Source organism: Nesoenas mayeri (genome assembly GCF_963082525.1).
Source record: "Nesoenas mayeri genome assembly, chromosome: 1".
NCBI classification, from domain to species: domain Eukaryota; kingdom Metazoa; phylum Chordata; class Aves; order Columbiformes; family Columbidae; genus Nesoenas; species Nesoenas mayeri.
The window spans coordinates 4,666,870-4,681,334 of record NC_137541.1 but is presented as its reverse complement, the minus strand read 5'-3'; positions in this window follow the sequence as shown (position 1 = coordinate 4,681,334).

The following is a 14,465-nucleotide window of genomic DNA, read 5'->3' as shown; positions in this document are numbered from 1 at the left end:
ATTACATTTATAGCTTTGGAGGTGTGTCTCCAATTATAGAAGTGCAAGCCACTGTCTGCCACTGTTACCATGAGACCACTGGGAACTTGTGACATGCCGTGCCATGGAATTTCAGGTCAGGAGCCATCATACCTTTTCTTATCTGATAGAGCATGTTGTATCTGAAATGCAACTTGACACATCTGACTGAAAAACTACCTTGACGTCCCTGCTTGTTCTTCTGATGGTTTCAGGAAAAAGGTAGAGGAAGGTACTCCTTTGGCCTGCTATGTGACAGGTGATGTACACATGGTACAGCTGGAGGAGCACCATGCTCTATGATGGCTTGGCTCTGGAACCACAGAGGTTTCCTAGCTGGACAATGCAAATTTGTGTCTATTCCACTGGTGGGTAGGTACACCTGTGGGAGAAAAGCACATTTACAGGCGCCCACGGCAATGAGCAGTGAAAGGATGACTTCAGGTGGATCATGTGTCGTATTGAAACACTTTCTGCTGTGACTAAGACAAGCTGTACATTCTATCCATCTTAAAAAAAAAACACAGGACAGAGCAGATCTCCAGAGCTTCCTGACCTCAGCTCCCTATCCAGTCAATGGAGTCAACAACATGTGGACATTTATGTCATTGATGTCTAAACTGTGCATCATGCCCACTGCTTTCACTGGGAGCCGAGCATCACCCACCTTTCTCCTGAAGTTAAACTGTGATGTTGGCACTGAAGCACATTTGCAGGTGCTACAGTGAGACATCTCAATAAAAGTCTTAGCAAATTGCTGTCATAAAAGCTATGAAAGTAGATTGTCACTGATAAGGATAAAACATGTCTATACCTGTGGGTATAGAGACAGCCAGACATGGGCCAGAACAAGAATCTTCACGTTGCCTTTAACATTCCTCTGAGTCACCAAATTCATGAGTCTCCAACCCCCAAGGATCATGTCTGGATAAAATCTTAGCTCCATAAAGAACTCAGATTAGCTGAGAAATTCCTTCCCTTTAAACACCCTTGGAGACATTAAAAAAAACCTTCCCTTGGGGCCAGTTCCCTGACCTCAAGCAGCCCATCATTATTCAGCACATCATGACCATTCTAGCCAGGAAATTGAGCTTCTCCTCTCTAAACACCCTTATCTAATCACCGTGGTCAATATTTCGAATTCCCTTGCCCTACAGACATTTCCCCTTATGCCCATAAAGCTGGGACAGATCAAAGTGTAGTTGTCACATGTTATGGGCGCTCACCATTACTGGCATAAAGTTTTTCTCCCAGGTACCACACCTCCACATTTTATCTGCAGCCTTATTCAGCCTATCAGTGGATGAAGCTCTTTAGTCGTCATGGGATCAACCAGGAACCTTTCCTCTTTAGCCATACAAGGACATTTCTTCTCTCTCGGTAGTTACAGCAAAACTATCAGTACATTGATATACACACTGGATTCATATTGGTCCAGCCAAATACAACAGCCATATGATTTTTAGTTAAATGATTCTGCTGACTATACTCTAGCTGAGATAACCAGCGCTGTGTGCTAGTTTAATTCATCTACATTCCCATATAAGAACATAGTGATATTAAGCACACCTATGTCCTGGCATGTTCATAACTAAACAGATGAAGAAAAGATGTGTATGTGTGCATGCAAAGATTAAAATGTCGTCATGTGCTACGTATTCACTTCTGCAAACATCAGATTTGCGCATTATTATTGCCAAGGCATCCAGATTATAATTTCCAGCACTGCTTATTCATATGTAGGTGAATGTGGGTGGATAGACATACGTATATGCATAAGTGCATATTCATAGGCACACATCTATGTAAAAAAATTTGAGTGCATGAATAAAAATGGATAGACAAATGTGTGGTGCAGAAGAGTGTTTAGGTGGAAGACCAGATATCCAAAAAGAAATATCCTTGTATATCCTTGTGCATCTAGCCATGGAATTGCTAACAATCCCAGCCTATTTATAACAAATCTCACAGGCAGGATCTCTTTCCTCCCCTTGGTAGACAGAAGTCTGCCCTTGCTTGCTGCAAAAGCATCTGACAGGCAGCGTGGATGCAGCGTGAACAGGAGCGTGTGCCCATGTGACACAGAGAACCAAATATTTGGATGCTGAGTGGTGATGAATAAACACTTGCCAGTGTTTATCCCACACCCCAGGGTGGGGCTGGCACTCAGGTTGATCAAGGGAACCTTTTTTCATGTGTGTTTGTTTTGTCAGTCTCCAGGGTTTTTCCCATCCTTTCCCACCCCTCAAGTAGGGTTTGGCTTGGGAGGTAGGTCCTGTAGGACAAAGCTACTCCATGCAACAAACAACAAAATCTGCAGAGGTAGGCTGGAGACTGGCTGATTATGGAGGTTTAATGAGCTGTGTGGGGAGAGGGGAAGCATCTCTGGAAATACAGAATGAGTCAAGCTCACTTCTGGGGCAGGGAGAAGAAAACCTGAAGTACAGAAGAGGCACCGAGGAGGTACCTATGTGCTCTCAGTCACATCCTCTGCTGTTTACTCAAGCTGGAGGGATGTGAGCAGAAGTAAAACCTGATTTAGGTCACATATGCCTTTCTCTTTGCTCAACGAGGAAGTCAAAACATCCCTGGGGCAAGAGAAGGAGGAGACAAGGAGCTGGTGCATTGTCTGGGAGATCAAACAGGGCTGGATGCAGTCTTGGACTAGCAACCATGCCATTTCTCCCAGCTTCACTGCTCCAAGCAGAGGGAGGTTTTTGCATCTCTCTAACCATTTTGCGTGTGTGTGTGTGGACCTCAGGACAGGGTAGTTTGGCTTATCTGAGACTTTATTTTCATAATCATGCACATTTGCTTAACTAATAAACACTGTGGCTAGCGTGTTCTGTAAAGCAAGCACTAGCTGGCAAGGAATTTGCTTGATCTATGCACCTAAACAATGGGCATGGTTTGATTCCTCACCTCCTACCCCCTCACCCACACTGCCTTCCCAGTCTACAGCTTCTGGGTTCTGCATAAAACTTTCTGGACTGTTAATTCAGCATGGCAAGGGCCTATCTACAGCTCGACATCCATGCAAGGCTCAGTGCAATAATGGTTGCAACTTGGCCAGCCTCTAGGCATTGGCCTCATTACTTAATTGGACTCACCTGTAATTTTCTGACTTAAGGACTCAAGTTTCCAAAGGCATTAGAGTCCTTGGAGGTGCCAGGGATGTCAGGGTGTTTGAGACCTGTGAAAACAGCCTGTTGAGCCAAACCAGAAAGAGCTGTGCCAGGAGCCCTGTTGCAGGTAACCCAAAGCACCTGATCCCCATCTCATGCAATTTAAATGTGGGGCACTGGTAGGACCAAATCTAGGTCCAGCAACACTTGTCTTCAGCAATCCAGTGCCAAGAGAGCAGTTCTGTTGGGCCAACAATTGAAATGAGTTAACTGCAAGAATGTTCTCACCAGAAGATCACCGGTAGAGATGGACCATAAGATCAGTGTTGCTGGTTGCCTCTGTTGGGTCAACAGCAGAGAAGAAAAAGAAGACTTCAAGCCCTGTGACCAAGTAACAGGAGACCTATCCAACACCTGTCTGGTGTTAAATTAAACATGAGCTTTGCCTAAGCCAGGGATGTCAAACTAATTTTCACTGGGGGACACCTCAGTCTCGTGGTTGCCTTCTAAGGGCCAAATGTAATTTTAGGATTGTATAAATGTAATTACTCCTGCATGTAGCACACACCAATTACTGGAAATGGCTATCAGCAACACATGGTGACATCCTTCCCCTCTTCTCCCATGCTGTCTCATTTTGAGCAGCTGTGCTGCTTCTTGCCTCAGAGCCAGCACAAGGCAGTGATGCAAATCTCAGTCACTTCTTCTACTCATCACATGTGAGAGAACTGCATTTACTGGCAGAAAATAACTACCCACGGCTTTAAATACTACCCTACCCAAAGCCTCTGTCTGCCTCCAGAGTTTCTCCTTCAAGGGAGGAGCCAACCCTGCATGTTTTCTACAGGCTTTATTAGAAACAGATGGACAAAATGCACCTGTAGTCAAGCAGCCTTATTGTTTAGGCTGGCTGATAACATTTTCCAATTTGGTTGAGAGTTAGGCAATGCAATAATTAAAGCCTGGTTGGCAGCTGCAAAAGAAGCTGTGAAGTTTTGCCAGTGGCAGCATTTGCCAGGCAAGGCACAAGTTGTAAATCAAAGCATTGGCACTAATAAATGTGATGTCAAGAATCTGAAGACAGGGTAAGTATACAGACTAGACACCAGTTACAGGCTTCCCTGTGATTTGTGACTCCACTGGTCCATCATCTGCCCCCTTAGATGAAAAGACTTCTGCTGCAATCCCCCACTCCCAGCAAATCCTAAACTAGGAGGTAGTGACTGGAGCAAGGTAAGAGCACAAGGCTGATGAGGGAATGTGATTTGCTCACGATTGCTTAATGCCAGCTCTCAGGATTGCAGAAAATCCATAACTGGGACCATGGGGGAGGAAGTAGGATGTTGGCTCTGGAAGGCAGGAAGGATGTGTTTTCACCTTGGCTGCTTCTTCGGAGATGCCCTGAGGAATAGAATTCACATCTAAACCCTGGTTTTTGATGTCTTCCCCATACAAATTCATCAGCCACTCAAACTACCAGAGAACTAGGCAGGTATGTGACTCTTGCTAGAGGCTCCAACAGGAATTTACCCCTCCAGGGATCAACGAAATGTGCCTGGGGATCCCAAGAGGATGAGAAAAGAGACAATTTACCACCTCCTTTCCCAGACAAAGAAACCAAATAAAGGCTTTGGGTTCAAACAGAGCTATACTGAATCCAGTGTGCAGCCTGGAACCCCCTCACCTCCCAGTGCCCGAGATGCTCATATGAGCATATGCCAGTCCCAGACATAATAATAGTAATAACAACAATAATAATAGTAAAAGAAGTAATAATACAACTCTTCCATCCATCAAGGGAAAGTTGTCAATGAAGCTCAGAGACCGGAACAGGCAACTTTCGGTGGTGCAATGACCCCAGCCATGTCCCCAGCTGGGGGCTGCTGTTTGAGAATGGGGGTGATGGGCACAGAGGCAGGGACAGCACGGAGGTTTGTCAGCTTTGCTCCATAGGGTGATGGCCTCCGAAGGAGAGGTTCCCCTTGGAGATATGCAAAATTCCAGATGGGGAACGGCACTGCTTGCCCACCCTCACAGTTAACCAGAGCTGTAGCTGAGGGTGAAGCCATTTTCTGCTTCTGCCCCAAAACCCTGCAAAACAAGTAGTTTCCCACAGTTGTCTCCTTCCATGTGGAAGTTGTGGGGATATGGATGTTGGGATAGAGTTTCACTCTGAGCCTTGGGACTTCCCCAGGGCTGTGCATGGCATGGCCATGGTGTGCAACATGCTCACATGGCCCCCCCTTTCTGGTCCTCACCCAGTTGCTCCCAATCTTACCCAGTTCAGCCATCATGGATGGACACTGGCTTGCTGACAACAGGCTGCTGCCCTCAGCAATATATACCCTGCAGGTATAATCCACATAATCCTGCAGTCGATGAACTGCATCTGTAGTTAAGATCTTGCTCAGTGTGCCTCAAATGGGGACAGACTTTTTAGCAGGGCCTGTTACAGTAAGACAAGGGGTCATGGTTTTAAACTAAAGGAGAGGAGACTCAGGCTAGACATGAAGAATAAATTTTTTACAATGAGAGTGGTGAGAGCCTGGCCCAGGTTGGCCAGAGAGGTGGTAGATGAACCATCCCTGGAGACATCTCAGGCCAGGCTGGATGGGGCTCTGAGCAACCTGAGCTGGTGAAGATGTCCCTGCTCATGGCAGGGGTGGCACTGGATGAGCTTTGAAGGTCCCTTCTAACCCAGACTATTCTATGAGTCTATGAAATAAGGAGCTATGTTGAGCGCTCTGATTTAATTTAGGAGGGTCTCTTTGTAGAGCAGAACCACATAGCCGGTGCACTTACCCAAGCTGGGTGGTGGCTGTAGTGTGGCTGCATCCAGGAGCCATCCCTGAACCACACCATCCCCTATGACCATCAGCCTCAGGTCCCAGTTAGCCCAGGCCAACACCTCACCAGGGAATACACCAAAACATCATGATTGTCGCAGCCCCAGCTCCAACCCTTGCCCCGACCAGCATAAACATGGCCTGGCATGTTGCTGCAGAAAGCTTCAATTTGAAGAGGAAGCTGAGAGGGGATCTTATCAGTGTTTATAAATATCTCAAGGGTGGATGCCAGATGTCAAGAGGATGGAACCAGACTCCTTTCAGTGTTGCCCAACAATAGGATGAGAGGTAACAGGCACAGACTGAAGCATCTTCCAACCAAAATCATTCTATGAATGCCATAGGAGGTTCTATCTGAATATGAGGAAAAAAATTCTTTACTTTGAGGTGCCAGAGCCTGGCCCAGGCTGCCCAGAGAGGTTGTGGAGTCTCCTTCTCTGGAGACATTCAAACCCACCTGAACACATTCCTGTATAATCTGCTCTGGTGAACCTGCTTTAGCAGGTGGGTTGGACTGGATGATCTCCAGAGGTCCCTTCCAACCCCAACCAGTCTGTGATTCTGTGAGGCCAGTGTTTTCAGAAGAAGAATCTTGCCTGGCTTTGCCTGTGTTCCCAGCCTTACTTGAACACAGCTGATTTCTCCCAGCAAACACAGCCCCTGCTGTGCTCCCTGCCTGCTCAGATGGGATCCTACAGACAGCGCTATGATAAATAATCCCACCTAGTGTAAGAAACAACCTCCTTGACAGTTTGATTTTCTGCAGGTGTGACCAAGCCACAGTGATTCAATTTGCTCTTTCTGCATATTAGCTCTGGTCCCCTGGTTAATTACTTGAAAGAAGATGTTACTGGATTTCTACCCTGGAATATATCTGTTTTGCAACTGAATTCTTCAGTGTTGTGCTTTGTCTCACCTGCCACAAGTCAATGTGATGATAACTGAGAGTGGCTTGGTTGCAGCTAATGGGATCTATCTAAAACATACCCGGTTCAAGAGAGAAGACAAGACCTGATTCTGCAATAGCTATTAGGCTTGTTTCCTTTGTTGGATTTATTCCTGAGCCGTACCAGCAAATGTTTACTCATCCAGAGGTATCTTGACCTCTGGCATTTGTGTACTGAAGCGCACAATTTGATTGTGCGTTAGCATGGATCTCCCACGCAGGAGATTTGAATATCTTCCTATGAAACCGGACCCAGACTGCTTCCAGCAATGGGTCCCACAGCTGTTTGTCTCAAATCACCTCTTCAAAACAATAGAGGGTTATTCAAAACAATAAGGCTGCTTAATATTTCATCTGACCTTTGCGCAGAGGCAAATGCAGCCCCTTTTGAAGTAGATGGCCAATTTGCTTGTGCATATCAGCACTTAAAATACCAAATTCCTGGACGGTAAGTATTTATTGGTTATTACTTGTATTTCTTTTAGCATTGATTTAGTTTTAGTTAGTCCTACAAGGAGCATGGAGTTGGGCTTGATGAGTCTTGTGGGTCCCTTCCAAGTTAAGATATCATAAGATTCTATAATCAATGATTTTGAGCCACAACCTGCAAGAGACGCACAGACGTGAGAAGTCCTGCTGTCCCACTGCCAGTGGGTGGGCTGGACGTTTTGATAGCGGGGATTCCTGCCTGCTTTTGGCAAACATAACACTTTGCAAAAACCCTGCCTGTGCCACTGAAGATGAGCCACGAGGCCAAATCCTCCCTCCCAGACCAGCACAAAACCGCATCAGCACAACCAGAAAGGGAAATATTGTGCAAAGCATTGCACTGCCATGGGGAAATACCAGAGGGTTTCAGATTCCCAGGTTGTGGAGAAAACAAAAATAAATAAAGCTTCCCAAAGGAGCTGCAAAACTCACATTATAGGCTCAGACACATGACTAGAGCTATTGCGAAGCCAAGCCTGGCTGCCCAACACGTGCGTGGTAACATGTGCGTGGTCTCTCCCCATGGCAGGCATGGCATTGCTTGGCTTAGCTTAACCCTCCCAGCACTGCTGAGTCAGCCTCTCTGCAAGCAAATTGGCTTCACAGCCATGGCAAAAAACCTCCCTGGGCTAGTTGACATCCTTGTAGCCCTTAATCAGCACCAGTCCCATCCTTCCCAGCCCTCAGAGCAGCCCTGCAAGTACGCAGACAGCACCAGCTTTGCTAAGAGCAGCTTCAGGAGGAAGCAGCTGGCCGCAGACAGGCTCAGATCGGCTTAGCAGATAGGAGGGTCATTAATACTTGCATTAAAATGACCTAGGACACACAGGTGGGCTTTTCATTTGAGCCTACCCCTCCCAACGTTTATCCTTGTCTGGGGCATTGTTGACCTTGCAAGCTCACGTAGCTTCCAAGAGCATTTCAAGGGATAGTAGTGAGGTGCCGGAGACACCACGCTGAGCCATATCTGCATTCCTGAGCCATATCTGCATTCGTCTCCCAGGACGTGCCTGGAGGTGACAGGTTATGCGGGTAAGGTGGATAACCAGCCCCATGCAAGACAAGGGCAATGAAACCCCCATTTAATCTCTCATGAGTGATGAAGGGCCATCCCCTGTTCCCTCATCAGTGTTGCTTCTTCCCCCAGCATTACTGCTGCAAGTTACTCTGGTGCGGTGCTTTCCAGCAAAAAAAAAGGTTTGGTCAAAAAAAAGCTAACATTTGGTTTAAAACATCTTCAGCAAAACAAGCAAAACAATATGTCAGTTTGGGATTGAAAGAAGCTCCAGAAATTTTGAAAAGTACTGTTTTCTATCCCATTTGGACAGGAAGGTATTTTTATTTTTATTTACGTTTAAAAGAGAAGATCTCTGGTGAACCAAAAGCCTTGGTTTCCAGCCAGTTTTAACCATGAGTCTTGCAAACCCTTTATTACAATTCTTCTGACTTAATTCGCTTTTCTTCCCCGTCTCGTCTCTCTTCAGGCTTTGCTGACTCTTGCAAGTGATTTTATGTAACAGATGCAGATGTACTTCTCCCACCTCTGCAACAGACCCTGTCATGGGCAAAAACATGCCAGAAGAAGAGACTTGAAATTAGTCCCTCCGCAATGGCCATGCTCAATAATACTCACTATAAGCCTGCACGTTGGTTTAACAGGTCTGAAAAGACGTTCTAGCCTTTATTTCAAATTAATTGTGGTGGTTATTAGTGTTTTATTATTTCATTATGCCTTGCTTATACAGCAGCCAGTCCCTGATGGGTAATTTATAGCTAAATAAGAAAATAACTTCCCTGCCCTAATGGCTTCTAAAAGGTGGGCCTATAATGGTGCAGAAACGTCACTGAGAATGTACCCAAACAGATTAGAACCTCTTAGGAGAAAAAAAAACTATATATAAATTATTACAACGATAAATCAAAGTAGTGGCTGGATTTTGTGGCACTGGCTCTGTTACTGTAGATGGGTACATCTCTAGTAAAAAAAGGCAACATACTTCTCCAGGAACCTGCCCTGGGGATGACTCCCAGATCTTTCCTCTCGCCTTCCTGGCATCTAACCCTTGTACCCATATAGCAGAAACTGGGTTGCTGCTGGCAGTGGTTGAGCAATTATAGAGTGGGTGGGTTAACGAGCAGGATGTCTGCAAAGGATAAAAAGTGGCCTTGGGGTAATGAACAAGGAGGTCATGCTTGGGAGATGCCTACACATTGCACTGAAAATACAGAGCAAGAAGTGAATGCATGGCACTGCAAATGCCTGGAGAATGCCAAAGGATGGGGCAATTAGAAAGAAGGAGGTGGATGCATGGCAGAAGAGCACGTCTGCCTCTTGTCACACATGGATCAAGGCTGGGCAGAAGGAAGAGTGAGTCAGGTTGGCTGTTTGAGAGGGTGGTGTCACCCATCAGAGGGACTGACATTAATACTGTCTGGAAGGCAAAAGAGCAGCCCTGGAACAGTCAGAGTAAGTCACAGTCCTTGTAGCATCATCAGTGTGAAAACCAAGAAGGAAATCAGCCATTAACACTTGTACCATCACCCTGAAATCTAGGTGTGTTCTGCCTGTAGATACACCCCCAGGGACAATGTGCTTGCAGCATGGAATGATGGGGTGACCAGAAACCTATAGAAAGCTCCAGCTTCCTTCTCTCCATCAGAACATCAGTGCCGTGGGGTAACAGGTGGGTTGGGATGGACCAAGAACCAGAGAAATGCATGGTGACATTTGCTTCTCCGTGCTGCCATATGGTGGAACTCCTGCTCCCAAGGGAGAACATCAGTATTTTTAGGTAACCCCCGCCTCTCTTAAACCAACACATCCCCCGCTAGGCAGAAAGTCTTCTCCTCTCTTCATTGGGAAAAGGCAGCTCTGCCCACAGGTTGGCATCCAGCTTTGGCATCCAACGCAGACTCTCCAGTCTAGTTTGGATGACATTTATCAAAATTCTGGGTTTTCTTTCTGTTGATGCTGAGTCAGTTGTTTTGGTGGATAAAGGCAGCAAAACACAAGACACAGCTCTAGAAATACCTCCTCATAATGACCAAAATCACAGCTTAATTGTGGGGTTTGAGCTGCAGCTAGTAATATCTGGATTTGGGGCTGTGCTCATTCTTGATCTGCCCCCCACCATGGTAATTATTTGTTAGGTCTTAATTGCTATTTCTCTTCATAAGTCTAATTCAGCCATGCTTTTTGGGCACAACCTCTGCTGCCATCCACTTTTCTAACTGCTTCACCAGTTCGCTGTCTGGCATGAATTTTTGCCAACATTGATTTCAGCAATAAGAACATTCAGATACCTTTCATGGCAGTAAAGACCAAATAACATTTGCTGGATGTCTGACTTGGAGTGGATGCCATGCCAAGACTCTATACCTTGTACTAGAGGAAGAAGGCAGTCACAAAGCCTCGGTGATCCTGAACATTGTCTTGTCACCATCCCTTCAGATCATGCTGGCTCTGCAGCTGAGGTACATGTGCTGGGACCAGAAAGGATTGATGATCTCACTTTGCCAACAGGTGGGGTGGACAGAAGTATCAGTTGGGTTTTGTCTGGCTTGTCATGAAGATCACCAGACTAGGTAATGTTGTCATGCTCTAACGAGGCTGCAAATTAGATTTCTGATAGGATTGTGGGAGATAACATTGAAGAAGACCTCTCAAGGCATTTAGCCCATCGTCAGTTGAGTTGGAGTTTCTGGGTCCTCAAGGGACAGTGGTGGCTCATGAGGGAAGAGACTACCAGGAGATGTGAGGACTGGCAACACTCAATACACCCTTGATTGGTTTCTTTGCTCTCTTGCTCTGTGGACTGTCCATTGTTGACACATGCTGGCTGCTGCATCAGGCCACAAGGAAAGCACAGAGCAAAACCTACAGTGAAAGTGGCCCAGATTGGCCCCAGTGGCAACAAGGACTGGTTCCCCCCATGGCCTCCCCAGACCAAACACAGGCCCTGGGGATGGACCACGGAGCAGGACAGGCTGCCCAGAGAATTGGTGGAGTCATCATCCCTGGAGGTGTTTAAGAGAAATACAGAGTTGGTTCTTAGGGACATGATTTAGTGACAGTGCTAGGTTAATGGTTGGACTCTATGATCTTGAGGGTTTCTTCCATCCAAAATTATTCTATGATTAGCAGGATGAAGCAGGGCACTCTCAGCAGGAACACGAGACATGAAGCCAACTTAGTCGATGTAGCTACTATACGTTGATTTGGGGGGTTCATTTGTCACCCATTTTGGTATTTGCTCTTAGCCACATGATGTAATTTTTTCTAGCATTGCTGACAACTGGATTTGGTTTCAATTCACTTGTTCTAACCAGATCCCTCCCAGAAGTACTCCCAGCAGAAGCCAAGTGACCAAACCTTTAAGGGCTTCAGAGTCTTGCCATGACTACAGAGACCAGGAGCTCTGCAAAAAAGGCCTGTCAGTACTTATAAGGGGCTTAAAAAAAGATGGTGACAGACTTTTTAGCAGGGCCTGTTGTGGTAGGACAAGGGGTGATGGCTGGAAACTGAAGAAGGGGAGATTCAGGCTAGACATGAGGAAGAAATCTTTTACAATGAAGGTGGTAAAACACTGGCCCAGGTTGCCCAGAGAGGTGGTGGATGCCCCATCCCTGGAGACATCCCAGGCCGGGCTAGATGGGGCTCTGAGCAACCTGAGCTAGGTGAAGATGATGGCTTGGATTAGATGAGTTTTGAAGGTCCCTTCCAACCCAGACTATTCTATGATTCTATGATAATCCTGGGGAGAGGAGCCTGGCACTGCCCCATGTGTCTCTAACACCCATCACACCCCTCAGCCTCAGAGATGAGAGAGGACACAGATGAACACACAAACAATGTGGAAATGCAGGGGTCAAATATTCATCTCCACGCAGCCATCAACGAAGCCTGGGCTTTGAAACCACCTTGGGGATGGGGAAGGGATGCCAACACTTAGCAGAATTTAGGCACGGAGCAGCGAGACTGTGATTTACATAGGTCCGTGCACCGCTGCAAAATGTATTTTCCATATATCAGTAGAAATAGATGCTTTCCGAGAATGCTTTTGTTGTAGCAAAAGTGCACAAATGCATTTAGATACCTGGAACAAATAATTCCCATTAGTGCCACGAGCAGCAAGCTGTTTCCCTTTGCAAAACAACCCCCCAAAAATATTCAGTTATTTTTGCTTTTTTATTTGCAGGTGGATAAAAGATTAAAACCCCTCAGACCCCATGATGCGATGGCAGTCGCTCCCCAGCCAGAGGCAGGTGAGTGGGGTGCTGGCCGTGGTCCAGCCAACATGTTGCATTGTAAATGTTTGCCCGTGGTTTATTTAATCCCTTGCACGTTATCAGACACATTCCTGAGCCATCAATCAGAGCTGAGTCAGACAGCGTGACCAGTCTGGGTTATTTTTTTGTTTTGGTTTGGGTTTTATTTATTTTTTGTTTGTTTTTTTGTTTTTTTAGCAATCACAAGTTCTCTGGCCTCGTTTGCCAGCAGGGAGCTGGGGTTTTATTATTTTTTTTTATGAAAATGGGACTTGACTGGGAGCAGAGAAATGTTCCCGCTGTCAAGTTTAACCTTTAAAGCCGCCCTGCCTCGAGCAACGTCTCCTCTCTGCGATGCTGCAAGATGCTACAAAACGCATCACGTGGAAGAAAAATAAAGGCTGCTGCCTGGGATGGAGTTTGCCCATGAACCCCCTCCCTTAAACATCTCTCCTGCATCATGATACAAGCCCCACCGTGCCCCCTGCACTTAGAATTAGGAGAAAAGGCTTTTCAAAGGAGCTGTTTTCTTGCAGAGCATCCTTGAAAGCGTTGCTCCACATCCATGTTCCACGAGGCAAAGCCTCCCCCGCTGCTCTCCCCACAAGGACAAGGTTATCACAGCTTTAAAACAGCCCTTTCAACCCCCAGGGCAGGCAGGGGAGCAGCTCTGCTGTTGTGGCTACACATAATCTCAGCCCCGTGGTGTTATCAAAGCCTCCGCATCCTTGCGGGACTCTCTGCAAAATGGGTGCAAGGTTGTGTTCCTTGCTCTAAAATAAGGCAAGAGCGTTTCACATCTGCTTGGGTCAAGGAGATGGCCAGGTTGCTGGAGGTTTTTAAAAATTTATCTGTATAATTAATTAAACAAAAAAGTCTTGTGGTTTCTAGCTTTCCAGGAGAGCACAGGTCCTCCTTGCCTCTAGGATGCTTGAAGGGGTGAGCATCGCCCTAAAGCCTCACATGTCTGCATACATTCCTAGAAAAGAGGGGATTTCAGATGCCACAGAAGCTTTAAATCAGAGACCCCTCACCCTGCAACAGGGCCCTGTTGCACAGAGCAATTAGGAGAAGGGAGCCAGATCCTCTTCTATGGGGACAGGCTGAGAGAGTTGGGGTGTTCAGCCTGGAGAAGGCTCCGGGGAGACTTTATTGTGGCTTTTCCATACTTGAAAGGGGCCTGTTAGAAAGATGGGGATGGACTTTTGAGCAGGGCCTGTTGTGACAGGACAAGGGGGGATGGTTTGAAACTGAAGGAGGGGAGACTCAGGCTGGACATGAGGAAGGAATTTTTTACAGTGAGGGTGGGAAACCCTGGCCCAGGTTGGCCAGAGGGGTGGTGGATGAACCATCCCTGGGGACATCCCAGGCCAGGCTGGATGCAGCTCTGAGCAACCTGAGCTGGTGAAGATGTCCCTGAAGATCTTCAAAGGTCCCTTCCAACCCAAACTATCTGATGATTCTACCATTTCTGCCCATCCTGATTGCATCACAGCAAACCCCAGTCCAAAGCAAGGCCTGACCTGCTCTGAAAGCCCAGAGAAGATCAGAGTAAGGGTCAGGCATCTGCTGCCAGCCACAGAGCTGAGCTTGAATACACAGTAGTCCACACTTTTTTCCTTTTGATATTAATAAACTTTCAGAGGCACAACAGTTTGAATGGGATGAGCCTCCAGCCACACAGGGAGCATCCACCTAAGATGTGCTCCAGACCACAGAGTACAAATAACATCTTTCCCTGCCTCCTTCCCCACTTTTTCTCTGGAGTTGGGG